This window comes from Diabrotica virgifera, chromosome 4 (genome assembly GCF_917563875.1).
Source record: "Diabrotica virgifera virgifera chromosome 4, PGI_DIABVI_V3a".
Classification (NCBI taxonomy): Eukaryota; Metazoa; Arthropoda; class Insecta; order Coleoptera; family Chrysomelidae; genus Diabrotica; species Diabrotica virgifera.
In genome coordinates this window covers 169,040,120-169,056,714 of record NC_065446.1, presented here as the reverse complement: position 1 = coordinate 169,056,714, position 16,595 = coordinate 169,040,120, and positions in this window count along the sequence as shown.

Below are 16,595 nucleotides of genomic sequence, written 5' to 3'. Positions count from 1 at the left end.
TATGTAATATATTTGATTAATTAGGGTAAAATAAACTTAAACATTCGTAAAAAAATTGTTTTACACTTTGATAATGGCAGGTGTCACAACAACAAAATGGTTCGTTTTCGAACCTTTGGCGGAAATGAGGTATAAAAATTGAAATACACAATTTTATTTTTTGTGAAAAGTCTCAAAACATTTAGAGTGTAAATGGACCTGGAAGTTTTGATAAGTAAACAAAAATAGTATGGTTAGAACATTGACGTCCCTCAAGTTAGCAGAACAAAGTCAGCAGAACACAGTTATTCTTATACCATAATTCAGTGTTAATTTAATGCTAATTTAATGTTCCAAGAAAAAAATTATTGCTCTTCTTCTTTAAAAGTTATCGCATGTTCTGCTAACTTGAGACTCAAGTTAGCAGAACAAAGTCAGCAGAACACAGTTATTCTTATACCATAATTAAGTGCTAATTTAATGCTAATTTAATGTTCCAAGAAAAAATTTATTGCTCTTCTTCTTTAAAAGTTATCGCATGTTCTGCTAACTTGAGACTCAAGTTAGCAGAACAAAGTCAGCAGAACACAGTTATTCTTATACCATAATTAAGTGCTAATTTAATGCTAATTTAATGTTCCAAGAAAAAAATTATTGCTCTTCTTCTTTAAAAGTTATCGCATGTTCTGCTAACTTGAGACTCAAGCTAGCAGAACAAAGTCAGCAGAACACAGTTATTCTTATACCATAATTAAGTGTTAATTTAATGCTAATTTAATGTTGCAAGAAAAAATTTATTGCTCTTCTTCTTTAAAAGTTATCGCATGTTCTGCTAACTTGAGATTCAAGCTAGCAGAACACTAGGTCAAAAATTTGATAAATAATTTATAATTGAATGCCAAAGTATTCTCTGAATTAAATGCTAATTTAATGTTCCAAGAAAAAGTTTATTGCTCTTCTTCTTTAAAAGTTATCGCATGTTCTGCTAACTTGAGACTCAAGTTAGCAGAACAAAGTCAGCAGAACACAGTTATTCTTATACCATAATTTAGTGTTAATTTAATGCTAATTTAATGTTCCAAGAAAAAAATTATTGCTCTTCTTCTTTAAAAGTTATCGCAGGTTCTGTTAACTTGAGACTCAAGCTAGCAGAACACTAGGTCAAAAATTTGAACAATCATTTATAATTGAATGCCAAAGTATTCTCTGAATTAAATGCTAATTTAATGTTCCAAGAAAAAATTTATTGCTCTTCTTTTTAAAAGTTATCGCATGTTCTGCTAATTTGATAATCAAGCTAGCAGAACACTAGGTCAAAAATTTGATACATGAAAGACTAAATTATTATCGAGGGCCGAAAATCCCTTAGAATAAATAAAAAGTTTCTTTTCAACGAAATAATTGGAACTAATAATCACACCACAATTTCTCTTAGTTTGTCACCCCTGTAACTTATTAAAATAAACATTATAGAAGTTTTCAGGGAATTTCGGCCCTCGTTAAGACTGTAATCTTTCATTCTGTGTTTAAATTTTTCAAAAATACTTATTAGTTTTCTCAGGATTCGAAAAAAATGAATCCCCATTTGAATAGCATTGCAGCCAAAAATACGTACCCATCCCCTTAATGAAATTGATTTATCTCTGAAATATAAATAAACATACCAGTTTTCGGATTTCTAAATATTTTTTTTAATTTTTTTTGGAAACTCAAAAAAGAAAAAATTTTAAATCGATTTTTCTAGAAAACGGTGTATTCTATCGTCTTAAAACTAGAGTACCTTTTAGTTGTAGAATATCTCACAATTTAATAATCCAGAGTCAAACATGCTCCATAATTAAAGATAAAAAAATTAAGCGATAAAATATTTATTGCCCACCCAAAACGGACGCCTATGACCGGTACTAGTAATTCGTAATACATGGAATGGATTTATCTCTGGAAGATAAATATGTGTACCAATTTTTATTTTTGTCAATAAAAGCGTTCTGGAGTTATTTAAGGAAAACTAATTAGGGAGACAGGAATCTCCTGTCTTCTTTTGTGGGTAGAGTTTCTGGACACCCTGTATACAGGGTGTCCAGAAAAGTTCAGAAAAGTTATCGTTTTTGTAAATAGTAGTGTTCTGGAGATATTTAAGAAAAACTAATTCCTTACGCCATCTTCAAAGAATCTCCCGTCTTCGCTTGTCGGGAGAGTTTCTGGATACCCTGTATACAGTGATGAGCACACTAATAACCGACAAAATAACGCAAAAGATGGAACACATATTAAGTTGTGAGATAAAAAGAAATGAACCTAGTGGAGGTGTTAAATTAAGCTATAGTAACTTATAGATTGACATTATATTAATTATTTCCCACCTTTAGACGTATAGGACGAATTTGAGAAATGCCACTGTCACAGTGACAGTTTTAGTTGACATACTCCTATGATACGTAGAAAGGTGGGAAACAATCAATATAATGTCAATTTATATGTTACTATCGCTAAATATAACAATTCTACTAGTTTTATTCCTTTTTATCTCACCATTTAATATGTTTCCATCTTTTGCGCAATTTTGCCGGTTATTAGCACGCTCATCACTGTATAGCCTGGTTAGGCTGGCAATGTGTTATATTTTCTCGACTCTGCTTTACGGGATAGAAGCATGGACACTTAACGCGTCGACTACTAAAAATTTGGAAGCATTTGAACTGTGGGTGTCTAGAAGAATCCTGAAGACATCATGGACCGAGCATGTAACAAATAACGAAGCCATGGGGAGAGTCAACAATGGAATGGAAATATTGGAAACAACATACTTCCGTCGTGGATATGGCACGTAAAAAAGAAGACCAGAGTATTCTGTGAATTAAATGCAAATTTAATGTTCCAAGAAAAAATGTATTGCTCTTTTTTAAAAGTTATCGCATATTCTGCTAACTTGAATTCAAGCTAGCAGTAGTTCAACTTTAACATTGAACAGTAGTTCAATACTTATGGATAAATCATCAAATAATTGAATACCACAGTATTCTCTAAACTAAATGCAAATGAAATGTTCCAACAATAAATTGAATTCTCTTTTTTTCGAAAACAAATTTAATTTCACTAGTGCTATCTAATTCCTAGAGTTACGTTGTTATTCTTTGTAGGGGTCAAACCTTACTGGGGCTGTATTGTACAAATTCGTTTACAGCTTTGCTTAACTCTTTATGGCGTGAGATTTTATAGAATTTCTAGACACTTGCTGCAAGGAAACAATCAATTGTATGTACAAAATGGATCTTACCCTCACATTTCAAGAAACAGATGATAAACATTCGCGTTTCGTCGGACGAAGCCATGGGAATTTTACCAATACTTACCAAAAGCAGATGCGATTAGAAACTCTATAAACATTCTTCTTCAATGCACAAATAAAGTTTTTTTACCATTATTATTCGTCAATATCGCTTCAATAATATTGACCGTGACCGCCTTTCTGACAATTCAAAAATCTTAGCGATTATCAACGGTTCGGACTGTAACGTTGTCGATAATAATAAAAAAATATCATTTTACAATGACTTCCGACTCAGCAATAAAAAAAAGGATTTCGGTACCAATATTAATAGGTCTGGATCCCGCGTATGAAAAAAAAGTTGATTAATAGCAAGCTGAAAATTTGTTAATAGCTTAAGGGTGTCTAGTCGGTCAAACTTTGATATGTGGGAACACTGGAACAGGGGAAGTTTTAATTGTGGAACAGGTTAAAAATTTGGAAAGGTCAGACCACGAAAACGGCACATGTATTTTGACAGGTCTTGTGACATTTCATTTTAATGTATCTTCTCAGTAACATAAACCTTACCATAATTATTTGCACAGGGTGACCAAAAAAACTAATTTTAATTTAAATTAATTCACACATTGAGAAGAATGGATGTAATTTATTTAATTCAAAATACATTTTAATGCTGTCAGAAAATATAAAAACATATTTATATGAAAAACAAACACTGCTTTTCGCTTAAATTAGATGCTCAAACTGCCAACAGACAGGTGGGTGCAAGCTTTAACGTTGAATTTAAGCGAAAGCGATGTTTATTTGTGAAATAAACATTTTTTTTCTATTTTCTGACAGTAGTACAATTTGTTCCGATATAAATAAATTACATACATTCTTCTTCTTGTGTAAATTTATTTAATTCACAAGTGTTTTATTGGCCAACCTGTATAAGTAATTATGGTAAGGTTTATATTACTGAAAAGATAATTGAGTAACCTTTCATACGAGCTATCACACGACCCCTATTTTCATTTTTAAACTACTGTGCTGCTAGCTTAAAATCAAGTTAGCAGAAGGTGCGATAGCTTTTTAAAAAATATAGCAATACATTTTTTCGTTGCACATTCAATTTGCATTTAAGTAAGAGAATACTCTGCCATTTAATTATAAATGATTTATCAATTTTTGAACTACTGTTCTGCTAGCTAGATTATCATGTTAGCAGACCATTTGATAATTTTTATAGAAGAAGAGCAATACATTTTTTTTGAAACATTAAATTTGCATTTACGTCAGAGGATACCCTGGCATTTAATTATAAATGATTTATCAATTTTTGAACTACTGCTCGGCTAGCTTGATTATCAAGTTAGCAGAACCTGCGATAACTTTTAAAGAAGAAGAGCAATAAATTTTTTCTTGGAACATTAAATTAGCATTTAATTCAGAGAATACTTTGGCATTCAATTATAAATGATTTATCAAATTTTTGACCTAGTGTTCTGCTAGCTTGAGTCTCAAGTTAGCAGAACATGCGATAACTTCCAAAGAAGAATAGCAATAAATTTTTTCTTGGAACATTAAATTAGCAATTAATTCAGAGAATACTTTGGCATTTAATTATAAATGATTTATCAAATTTTTGACCTAGTGTTCTGCTAGCTTGATTCTCAAGTTAGCAGAACATGCGATAACTTTTAAAGAAGAAGAGCAATAAAATTTTTTTCTTGGAACATTAAATTAGCATTAAATTTACACTTAATTATGGTATAAGAATAACTGTGTTTTCTGACTTTGTTCTGCTAACTTGAGTCTCAAGTCAGCAGAACATGCGATAACTTTTAAAGAAGAAGAGCAATAAATTTTTTCTTGGAACATTAAATTAGCATTAAATTAACACTTAATTATGGTATAAGAATAACTGTGTTCTGCTGACTTTGTTCTGCTAACTTGAGTCTCAAGTTAGCAGAACATGCGATAACTTTTAAAGAAGAAGATCAATAAATTTTTTCTTGGAACATTAAATTAGAATTAAATGAACACTTAATTATGGTATAAGAATAACTGTGTTCTGCTGACTTTGTTCTGCTAGCTTGAGTCTCAAGTTTGCAGAACATGCGATAACTTTTAAAGAAGAAGAGCAATAAATTTTTTCTTGGAACATTAAATTAGCATTAAATTAGCACTTAATTATGGTATAAGAATAACTGTGTTCTGCTGACTTTGTTCTGCTAACTTGAGTCTCAAGTTAGCAGAACATGCGATCACTTTTAAAGAAGAAGAGCAATAAATTTTTTCTTGGAACATTAAATTAGCATTAAATTAGCACTTAATTATGGTATAAGAATAACTGTGTTCTGCTGACTTTGTTCTGCTAACTTGAGTCTCAAGTTAGCAGAACATGCGATAACTTTTAAAGAAGAAGAGCAATAAATTTTTTCTTTGAACATTAAATTAGCATTAAATTAGCACTTAATTATGGTATAAGAATAACTGTGTTCTGCTGACTTTGTTCTGCTAACTTGAGGGACGTAGAACATTGCCTAGGCCTTGTCCAGCTTCTTTCTCAAAAACGAAGTCGAACGGCCCTTTATCTTTTTTAGAAATTATTTTAGATATTTCCAGTTTACACTTTCCAATCCTGTATCTTGCACTGTGCCAGTTGCATAAATTCGACAAATCGACATATTGTCTACAACACTACACAACCTTCCTTATGTAGCCCCCTCCCCCCTACACCCCCACCCTAGATTATAACAAAACTGAATACCAGAATACCCGTCTTTCGAAAGGTACATATCCACTACGTTCGTAATACTGGACCACCGTGGCACTGCCGCACGGTCGTTGGCGCACTGTTGCACGGTCCGGGAGCGCCAACCATCCACAATGTTCACGAACCTCTTGCACTCCGCGTTCCCTGCAACTGCTCCAATCGATACGGTATGCGCTCCTCTAGATATAAACCGACACAAATTGGAACGCCAAGGCGGAGCGCGCACTGTTGCACGGTCCGGGAGTGCCTACCATTCACTATGTTTACAAACCTCTTGCGCTCCGCGCTCCCTCCAACTGCTCCCATCGATACGGCATGCGCTCCTCTATATATAAACCGCCACTTATTGGACCGCCGAGGCGAAGCGCGCTTTTTTGCACGGTCCGGGAGCGCCAACCATCCACTATGTTCACAAACCTCTTGCGCTCTCTGCAACTGCTTCCATCTACATACATGCGCTCCTCTACATATAAACCACCACCTATTGGACCGTTGAGGCGGAACGTACACTGTTGCATGGCCCGAGAGCGCCAACCATCCACTATGTTCATGAACTTCTTGCGCTCCGCGCTCCCTGCAACTGCTCCAATCGATTTGATATGCGCTCCCTTACATATAAACCGCCACAGATTGGAGCGCCGAGGCAGAGTGCGCACAATTGCACAGTCCGGGAGCGCCAAACGTGTCCACTATGTGGAGCAGTTGCAGGAGCTCGGAGCGCAAGCATAGTGGATACGTGTTTTTACACATAATAAAGAAATATCCCAACAAATTACTGCCTCTGCATTACCTTGAACTTATTCCTGATCAGACAGGTTTATATGTCGACTTCCGCCAATGGTTCGTTATCGAACCATTATTTTCAAACACGAGATTTGAGGACTCAGAAATTTTTTTTTGTATTTTTATAACAATTGGTGTACAAATAGGTAAAAAAATAATGTTTTAATTTATTTGACCACAAAAGTGTTATGCCAATAAAATTACTACAGTAAAAATAAAGTTGTGTCGAAGGATTGAAAATGTCGGACATTTAGAAAATATTTTTGTGATGAAAGCATGAGTTTGGAAATTAAACAAAATTAAATTTAGTTACACTTATATCTTCTGGTTGCTTAAAAAATACAAAGATTTAAAAAAAATGAACGAATTGTCAAAAAAAAATTCTACAAAAAAATGGTGCGTTTTCGCACCTTTGGCGCTAAATGGGTTAAAGGATATATTTTTTTGAACAGCCCATAATAGTAGGGCTGCAAAATGCTGATTAACAATACCGTCCTCCATAGGTATAAGAAAATACACTTGTTTCACTTACATATTCTTGGAAACATTTTGATAAATAAGGGAGTATAATGCTTTCTATTTCAGAACTTCCTCGTCTGCCGTTAATTTCTGACCAGACAAAATGGTAAGCTACATTTGGTAATGGGGCTTTATATACACACGAATTTTAGACCCATAATTTTCGGGAATAATGTAATAATTGTCCAGTCAATCTGGAATCTGTAGTACATCCTGTAAATCGAAAGTGATTGAAACAGAATTTCGTTTTTGATTAGAGCTTTCCTTATCATTTCGTTTTTCGATATTCCATACCTCTTTTCTTTTCTGATGTTCTCTGTAACTGTTTTCTAAATCAAATTTGTTAGTTAGATTAGCCCTGTCATATTTTATTACAAACTAAACATTGATCATTTTTGGGACAAAAAATCTTCAAATATAGTGGTTAGAAAATATATACAGTCGGAAAAATGCAAGAATACCCATGAACGAACATATAAAATACGCTGTATTTTTCTGTTATTCACCGTGTCACACAAAAAATTGGCCAGCGCAAATACATGTAACAATTATTGTTACATGTACTTGCACTGGACAATTTTCTTTGTGACGCGGTGACAGGAAAATACAGCGTGTTTTATATGTTCGTTCATGGGTACTCTTTCATTTTTCCGACTGTATGTAATTTCGCTAACACCTTCCGGTTTCTTCTTCTTACAGTCATAATATATTAAGTTGATACATTTTTCTTATACTCAAATTTTTGTCCAAATATCTACGCTTCGAACTTTGGCGAATATAATGAGGGCCGATGGTTGGCATTGCTTGTTTTATTTGGCAGTATATGGTTGCCTCTTTTGTCCGTATCTGCATAACGACAGAGAATATCAATTTTTCTTACAACATCTTGTATTAACGACGATGATATGCAAAGTGTCTTACAAACAAACTTCTCACATACCTGTAACTCTTGACCATTCAAAAAAACGTAGACGATACTATCGATTTTACCTGTCGATATGAATGAGAAATTTTAATAAGCTACCTATAGATACATGTAAAATATATTAAAGACACTTATCCGCCTTTTTACTGAATATGGTATATAGCAGTAGAAATATATTTTCGTCCGGCAAAATAATATACATATGTGCGCTTATTTGGTTTTACTTGCAACAGAACTTTAATTTTATGGAAGTAAGTAGCGATATATATTGTTTTATTTGAAAATGAAAAGTTGGTTGTGTGTAACTTATTTGTTTATGACACAAATTATCTGCTGAATGGTAAGTCGTATCATTTATTGGGTTTTACCTATATATAGAGCGTAAAAAGCTAAGAATATTGGTATACTAACTCAATATTTTAAAATTTCTCATTTACCTGGTTTTCGCAGTATTCCGACGATTTTTTCCAGGTCGACATCCAAACTCTAAATCAAAAGGTAGTTGCATATCGCGTCGCATTTCAACTTATAGCTGTAGCATATACGGTGGTAATTGTTGGCCTTCGGGTCAATGAAGCGAATGCAGGTGTCCAGCTCTTTGGGCTGAATACGCCAAAGAGCTGGACACCTGCATTCGCTTCATTGACCCGAAGGCCAACAATTACCACCGTTTTTTAGGAATGGTTATCTCTATCGCCAAAAAACATATCCCCCGAGGTTTTCGAAAGGAGTACATCCCAGGCTGGACGGAAGAAAGCCAAAAACTATATGAAGAATTTATGAAATCAGAAGATCCCGAAATCGGTGACAACTTACTCAAGTCACTGGATTCAACTAGACTTAATAAATGGAAATCTACCGTAGAACATATTGATTTCTCCCGTTCCAGTCGGAAGGCATGGGGACTGATCCGCAAACTGGGCGAAGCAAGCAGAGCACAACACTTAAACAAATCAACAATTGAGCCAAATAAGATAGCCAATAGAATAATTGAGAACTCTCGAGCTCCATCTGAGAAAACTCATACATCGATGGTAAAAAAAGCTCTTAAACAACTTAAAGCAAATACCCCCGCATCATCAGAATACTCACGTGCCTTCTCATTGGATGAAATAAACGAAGCGCTTAACCAAACCAAAACGGGAAAAGCAGCTGGTTTCGATGGAGTATATCCTGAGTTTATAGTCCACACTGGTACAAAAACAAGACAATGGCTCAAAGAATTCTTTAGCGACATTGTGACTACAGCTATGCTACCCCCAGAATTCAAAAGAACAAAAATTATCGCAATCCAGAAGCCTGGCAAAGACAACAAGCTGCCTGAAAGTTACCGGCCTATCGCCTTACTCAGTTGCTGTTATAAATTACTAGAACGACTCTTATATAATAGAATATGTAACACCATTGAGGACGCTGTACCAATTGAGCAAGCTGGATTTAGAAAAGGACGAAGGTGTTGTGACCAAGTGCTGTCCTTAACTACATTCATCGAAGCTGGCTTTGAAAGACGTGAAAAATCTGCCACAACATTTATAGACCTTACGGCTGCCTATGACACTGTGTGGAGAGAGGGTCTTATTTATAAGTTGATGAAAATCATACCCTGTCTCAAAACTTGCCAGCTGTTAAACAATCTACTAACTAACAGACTGTTTCAGGTATATATAAATGATGCACGAAGTAGCGTTAGAAAACTTAACAACGGCTTACCTCAAGGCTCAGTGCTAGCTCCTTTATTATTTAACCTTTATACGGCGGATATACCTGAAACAAAATCGAGAAAATTCGCTTATGCAGACGACCTGGCCATTGGCTTCCAAGATAATAGTAAGGAAGTTGGAGAACGAGCTCTAAACGAGGACCTAACTACACTTAGTAACTACTTTAAGAACTGGCGCTTACGTCCTAACACAAGCAAAACTGAAACCTGTCTCTTTCACCTGTCGAATCAACTTGCTGGCGATACCCTCAATGTAACTCTAAATGATGCAGCTATCAAACATAACAACAACCCCAAATATCTAGGCATCACACTTGATATAACACTCACCTTCAAAAGCCATCTTACAAACGCAGCCGGTAAACTGAGAACAAGAAACAATATAATAACAAAACTTGCTGGAACAACTTGGGGTGCTTCTGCAGATACTCTTCGGACCTCTGCTCTAGCTTTGGTTTTTTCAGTGGCAGAATATTGTGCACCAGTATGGTTAAATAGTGCACATACAAACAAAATCGATGTCCAACTTAATCAAACCATGAGAATAATCACTGGAACAATAAAATCAACCCCAGTGAGATGGCTGCCTACTTTGAGCAATATTGCTCCACCAGATCTACGCCGTACAGCAGCATTAGTGAGAGAGTATCAGAAAATTGTAGCCAACATACAATTACCAATCCATCAAGACATACCAGACATCTCAAAAGAGCACCAGCGACTGAGGTCTAGAAATCCTCCAATCAGAACTGCCCGAACAATTGGTGATTCCTATGATATACAAAGGCAATGGTCCACAAGATGGATGCCAACAATAGCAGCAGACTATATTCAGATATCCATCCCAACCCAGGGTTTCATCGGATCGGGTCTGCCCCGGCCCACCTGGGCGAGGCTTAATCGCATACGTACCGGACATGGTAAATGTGCTGATTCTCTGTTCAAATGGGGTCGTGCAGAAAGTCCACAGTGTGATTGTGGATCGCCTAGACAGACCATAGGTCATTGTGTTTCAGATTGCCTAAATCGTGCCTACCGTGGAAACCTCCAGGACTTTGTGGAATGCTCCCCAGATGCAATTGAATGGCTATGTAAATTGGACATTAATATTTAGATTCATTCATTATGTTTTGGTGTTTGAATAATATATATTATATTTGTGTACTTATCGTACTGAAAAAGTCCATACGCAAAATAAATAAAATAAATAAGCATATAAGTGCACCATTTTTATTCTTGTCATGAATACTTCCAACGAATATTAAATGAGAAATGGTGATATCGGATGGTACAATTAAAATTTGTAATGAAACTGGAGAGTTCCAAGAAATGATTTTGATCTTCTTTTCGGTAGTTCTGCAAATATAGGAAACTAAAAACTTTTCATTTCCGGAGAGATTTATAGAAATCGAATTCTTAAACAAACGTTTTATTTTAAATATATACATTTAGCCCAGTCGGGATAGCATTTGACCTTGCGTTAGGAGCTGCCCCAAATTTTATTTTTCTAATCTTGAGGGAGGGTCAATATTAGTATAAATTTAAAATCTCGACTGAATTCCCCCATTGCGTTAGCCGCCATCTTGATTTTAAATGAGAACCGTTTTTGCTCAATATCTCCGCCATTTTCAATTTTTTGACAAAAAATGTCCAAACTGAAATTGTTGAAAATGCGATTTTCTATAGTTTCATTTATTATAATTTTTTTCGTGCGGTCGATATTTTCCGAGTTATGAGGGGAAAATAGTGACAGTTGTAGCATAATTATTGAATTATCTCGTTTATTATTAGTTTTACGACAAATATATACCTATACAAAAATGAAGAGAATTAAAATTTGTACAATTTTGATGCCGTACATTTTTTTGATAAAATCAATATTTAAGGTAATAGTAGGTATGTGGTAAAGGTGCGAGCGTAAGACCTGATTGATTTTGTAGCAATTGTTTTTGTTCAATATCTCCGCCATTTTCAACTTTTCGACAAAAAGTGTAAGAACTGAAATTGTTGCAATTACGATTTACTACAATTTTTCGAGAGAACCAGTGGCGGGTCTACAAGGGGGGGAAATGGAAAAATTTCCCCAAGAGGGTCCAAAATTAAAAAAAAATTGTTGAACCATCACGATATATTAGCTGACATAAAACTTAAAATATCGACAGGCAAATTCAACCAATCAAACCCGCTAGTTAATAAAATTAAGTGAACTTAATTCATATAATGTCTTTTTATGTCTTTTATATACTTAGTTTGGTTGATGTTTCATTGGAAGTTTCAAAAATTGTATAAAATATAATTCTCTTTATTTTTGTTTATGTACAATTATGTCGTAAAGTTAATAATAAATGACACAATTAAATGATTATGCTTCCCCTCCGCTTCCATTATTTTCCCCCTTAACTAGGAGAATATTGATCGTATAAAAAAATTGTGCCAAAGAAATTGTAGGAAATTGCATTTCCAACAATTTTCTTTCCCACCATTTAGGTTGAAAAGTTGAAAATGGCGGAGATAGTAAGCAACAACAGTTCTCGTTTAAAATCAATATGGCGGCTAATGCAACCGCGGAATTCAGTCGAGATTTTAAATTTACACTACTATTGATCTCTCCTAAAAAATAGAATTATAAAATTTGGGGAAGCTCTGAAACAAAATTCAATTCAATAATTATGCTTCCCCACCACTTTTTACTATTTTCCCATGTAACTCGGAAAATATCAACCGCATGAAAAAAATTGGTAAAAAGAAATTGTAGGAAATTTTATTTTGAACAATTTTAGTTGAAAATGGCGTAGATACTGAACAAAAATAATTGAAATAAAATCAATCCGGTCTTACGCTCGCGCCATTACCACATACGTACTACCTTAAATATTAATTTTAGCAAAAAAATGAAAGAGATCAAAATTGTGTAGAATTTAATTCTCTTCATATTTGTATAGGTACATATTTGTTGTAAAACTAATAATAAACGAGATAATTGAACAATTCAATAATTATGCTCCAACTCTCACTATTTTCCCCTCATAACTCGGAAAATATCGACCGCACGAAAAAAATTGTAATTAATTAAATTATAGAAAATCGCATTTTCAACAATTTCAGGTTCTACACTTTTTGTCAAAAAATTGAAAATGGCGGAGATATTGAGCAATAACCGTTCTCGTTTAAAATCAAGATGGCGGCTAACGCAACGGTGGAATTCAGTCGAGATTTTAATTTTATACTAATATTGACCCTCCCTAAAGATTAGAAAAATAAAATTTGGGGCAGCTCCTAATGCAAGGTTAGGCCTGTTATTCGTCTAACCCGACTGGACTAATTTTATATAAAATAAAATAGACTGCGCGTCAGAGATAACGGGCCAACAACAAGAACTGTACTGAGGAGCTGGACTGAGCCTGCAAAGACAATGTACCGAATTGCAAAACCAATTAAACCATACAATTCTAAAAACTAATCAACGAACCTTTGCGGCATAATTGAGGGTTTTGAGAACTGTGTGCATGTGCAGTAGTGTAGTGTTCTAAGGAGTTTTTGAGATATCCTGATTGTTACACTGGCCTCGTTACAGTTAAGCGTATTTCTTAATAATAATGAAAACATATCGAAAGTCTGTTAAGATTATTACATTGCTGGAAACGAAGCATGCCAATGGGATGTGGCAAGAAAATTTAATGTTAGTAATCCAATTATGCAGAAAATTTAACAACAATTTCTTGCGGAGGGCGAACTTTCGACACCAACTTGTGTTTGTACCTTTGGGGCAATCGAAGGGTCAAATTTTATTACAGGAAATTTCGACACCGCACGGTATAGCAGGTAGCTGGGTAATTATTTACTTGGGTTTTCTCAATATTAACACTTGCATATAAATTTACACGAACATTATTCAGTTGTACTTTATTTCTCGTTTGACGTCTTGTTTGTATAAATATTGTGGATAGTAGGTACATTTTCATACAGTACCAAATTGTTTCTCCAATTATTTACTATACACGGCTTGGAAAATGGACATTATGTTAGGTACTTGTTTAAGGACAAATTTTCGATGACATACAAAGATTTATTTTGTTTAAAAAAGTCTAAAATTTTTGAACATTTCAATTTTCGTTCGAGTCGTTTCGAGAGTCAACCGAAATATTTGTCGACTTTGAAAACGCCAGTCATTGTGCTTTATTGGGTATGTATGTGACCGAATGTAAAAATTCGCGGATGCCGTTTTCACTTACATCAAAACTAATGTTAAAAAAAAACGATGTTTAAAAAAATTCAATCTTTGGGTTTGGTGCAAAAATATAAGAATACAGTATTTTATTTATGCCGCAACTATATTTATTTGGTGCCGAATATTCCTGTAAGACAAAACCGGGCCTTTAAGTCTGGTGTCGAAAATTGCCATTAAATTTTAGTCGCTACCTGCTTGGTGTCGAAATTTCCTACGCCCATTTCTTGAGACCGGAGAGATCTTATCGACGGCAACCCGATCTTCTTCTTTCAGTGCCGAGTCCACTAATGAAGGTTGGCTATAACTATTGCAAATTCGTCTATGTTTTCTGCTTTTCTGAATAAAATCTGTGTGTTTAACCCTACGAACAAAATTTCAACCTACGAACTGCGCCAATAACTGGTTTGTATCAGGACTTTAAACGTGTTTAACGGTGTATACCTCATATCCGGGAAGATTCAACTTATAGACCTCATAAATATGATGGAATCCAGTTCCTATGAGAAAAAACGGTTTTTCAAGCTCACTAAATCCTATAATACCTTCAGTTATCACATTTTACCTTAGATGCATCAGGCACTACTTGTCAATACCAGTTATCGAGCTTCAGAACATAATCTATTTAAATAATCTATTTAACTACTATTTTCGAAATGTTCTAGTTGTAGCGGTTACGAAGCTAAATTTGATCGGGCAATCTGAGTTCTTTTGTCAGCCATCACAAGATCATTTTTTAGTATGTATATTTCGAACAGACAAAAAATGTAGTGTATATTCGATGCGCACACAGAATTATATTGAAAAAAAAATTGGGATGGCTAGGATATGAACTCGGAATGCATTATCCCGAGTTTAGTGTTGTAAGCACTAGATCATTTGGAATATAATGCGACAAACGCTACCATTAATAACGCTTAACGTGTAATCGAGAAAAATTACATTCAAGTTAATACATTTCATTTATAAAAAACTTTAAAAAACTTCTGGTACAAGAATAAAAAACCGTTAAACGCCGTAAAAATGAGTGGCGCACAAAATATTCCTTCCAACAAAAGAGCTGATATGAATATCACGTGGAGATTTTTATTTTGTTGGTGAATAAAATTTTACGTATTTTTATTTTAATGGAGAATAAAAGTATAAAAAGACTAAGTTTTCACTCTAATGGCATATAAAACAACATAATGCCATTCCACCAGAATGAAAACAATGGGAACCTCTGGTTACACCTCCGAGGCTTCTACAATTTGCAAGCCATACGGATGCTGAGACTAAGGAAGATGAGGAAATTCTACAATTTACAATTCACGTCCCATCTGCTCAGCGCGGTAAAGTTCCAACGAGAATGGTTCCCTTCATACTCCAAACAGAGTAAATGTAACTTTACCGCGCTGAGCAGATGGGACGTGAATTGTAAATTGTAGAATTCCCTTATCTTCCTTAGTCTCAGCATCCGTATGGCTTGCAAATTGCAGAAGTCTCGGAGGTGTAACCAGAGAAGGTTCCCATTGTTTTCATTCTGGTGGGATGTAGAATAGCATTATATATTATTGTTTTATATGCCATTAGAGTGAAATCTTAATCTTTTTGCTAGCAGTTGCCGCTAGGGCATCTATGCCATTTCGTTCGTTGCAATCCGGGACTGCACGCTGTGGTTTGTTTTGGTTGGATCGGGAAGAGCAGCATAATATGTGCCTCCTGATGAGAAACTAATAAGTTTCGAAACCGGTAGGGGTGCTTGCAGCATTCTCTGGTTGGACTAGAATATGGTTCGGCTGTGTTTTCGTTTTGCAACGAAATTGAAAATGGGTATTCATTTTTGATTTACATTTACTCTGTGTGGAGTATGAAGGGAACCATTCTCGTTGGAACTTTACCGCGCTGAGCAGATGGGACGTGAATTGTAAATTGTAGAAGTCCCTCATCTTCCTTAGTTTCAGCATCCGTATGGCTTGCAAATTGTAGAAGCCTCGGAGGTGTAACCAGAGAAGGTTCCCATTATTTTCATTCTGGTGGATGTAGAATAGCATTATGTTGTTTTATATGCCATCAGAGTGAAAACTTAGTCTTTTTGCTAGCAGTTGCCGCTAGGGCATCTATGCCATTTCGTTCGTTACAATCCGGGACTGCACGCTGGGGTTTGTTTTGGTTGGATCGGGGAGAGCAGCATATGTGCCTCCTGATGAGAGACTAATAAGTTTCGAAACAGGTAGAGGTGCTTGCAGCACTCTCTGATTGGACTAGAATATGGTTCGGCTGTGTTTTTGTTTTGCAACGAAATTGAAAATGGTTATTCATTTTTTATTTACATATACTCTGTGTAGAGTATGAAGGGAATCATTCTCGTTGGAACTTTACCGCGCTGAGCAGATGGTACGTGAATTGTAAATTGTAGAATTCCCTCATATT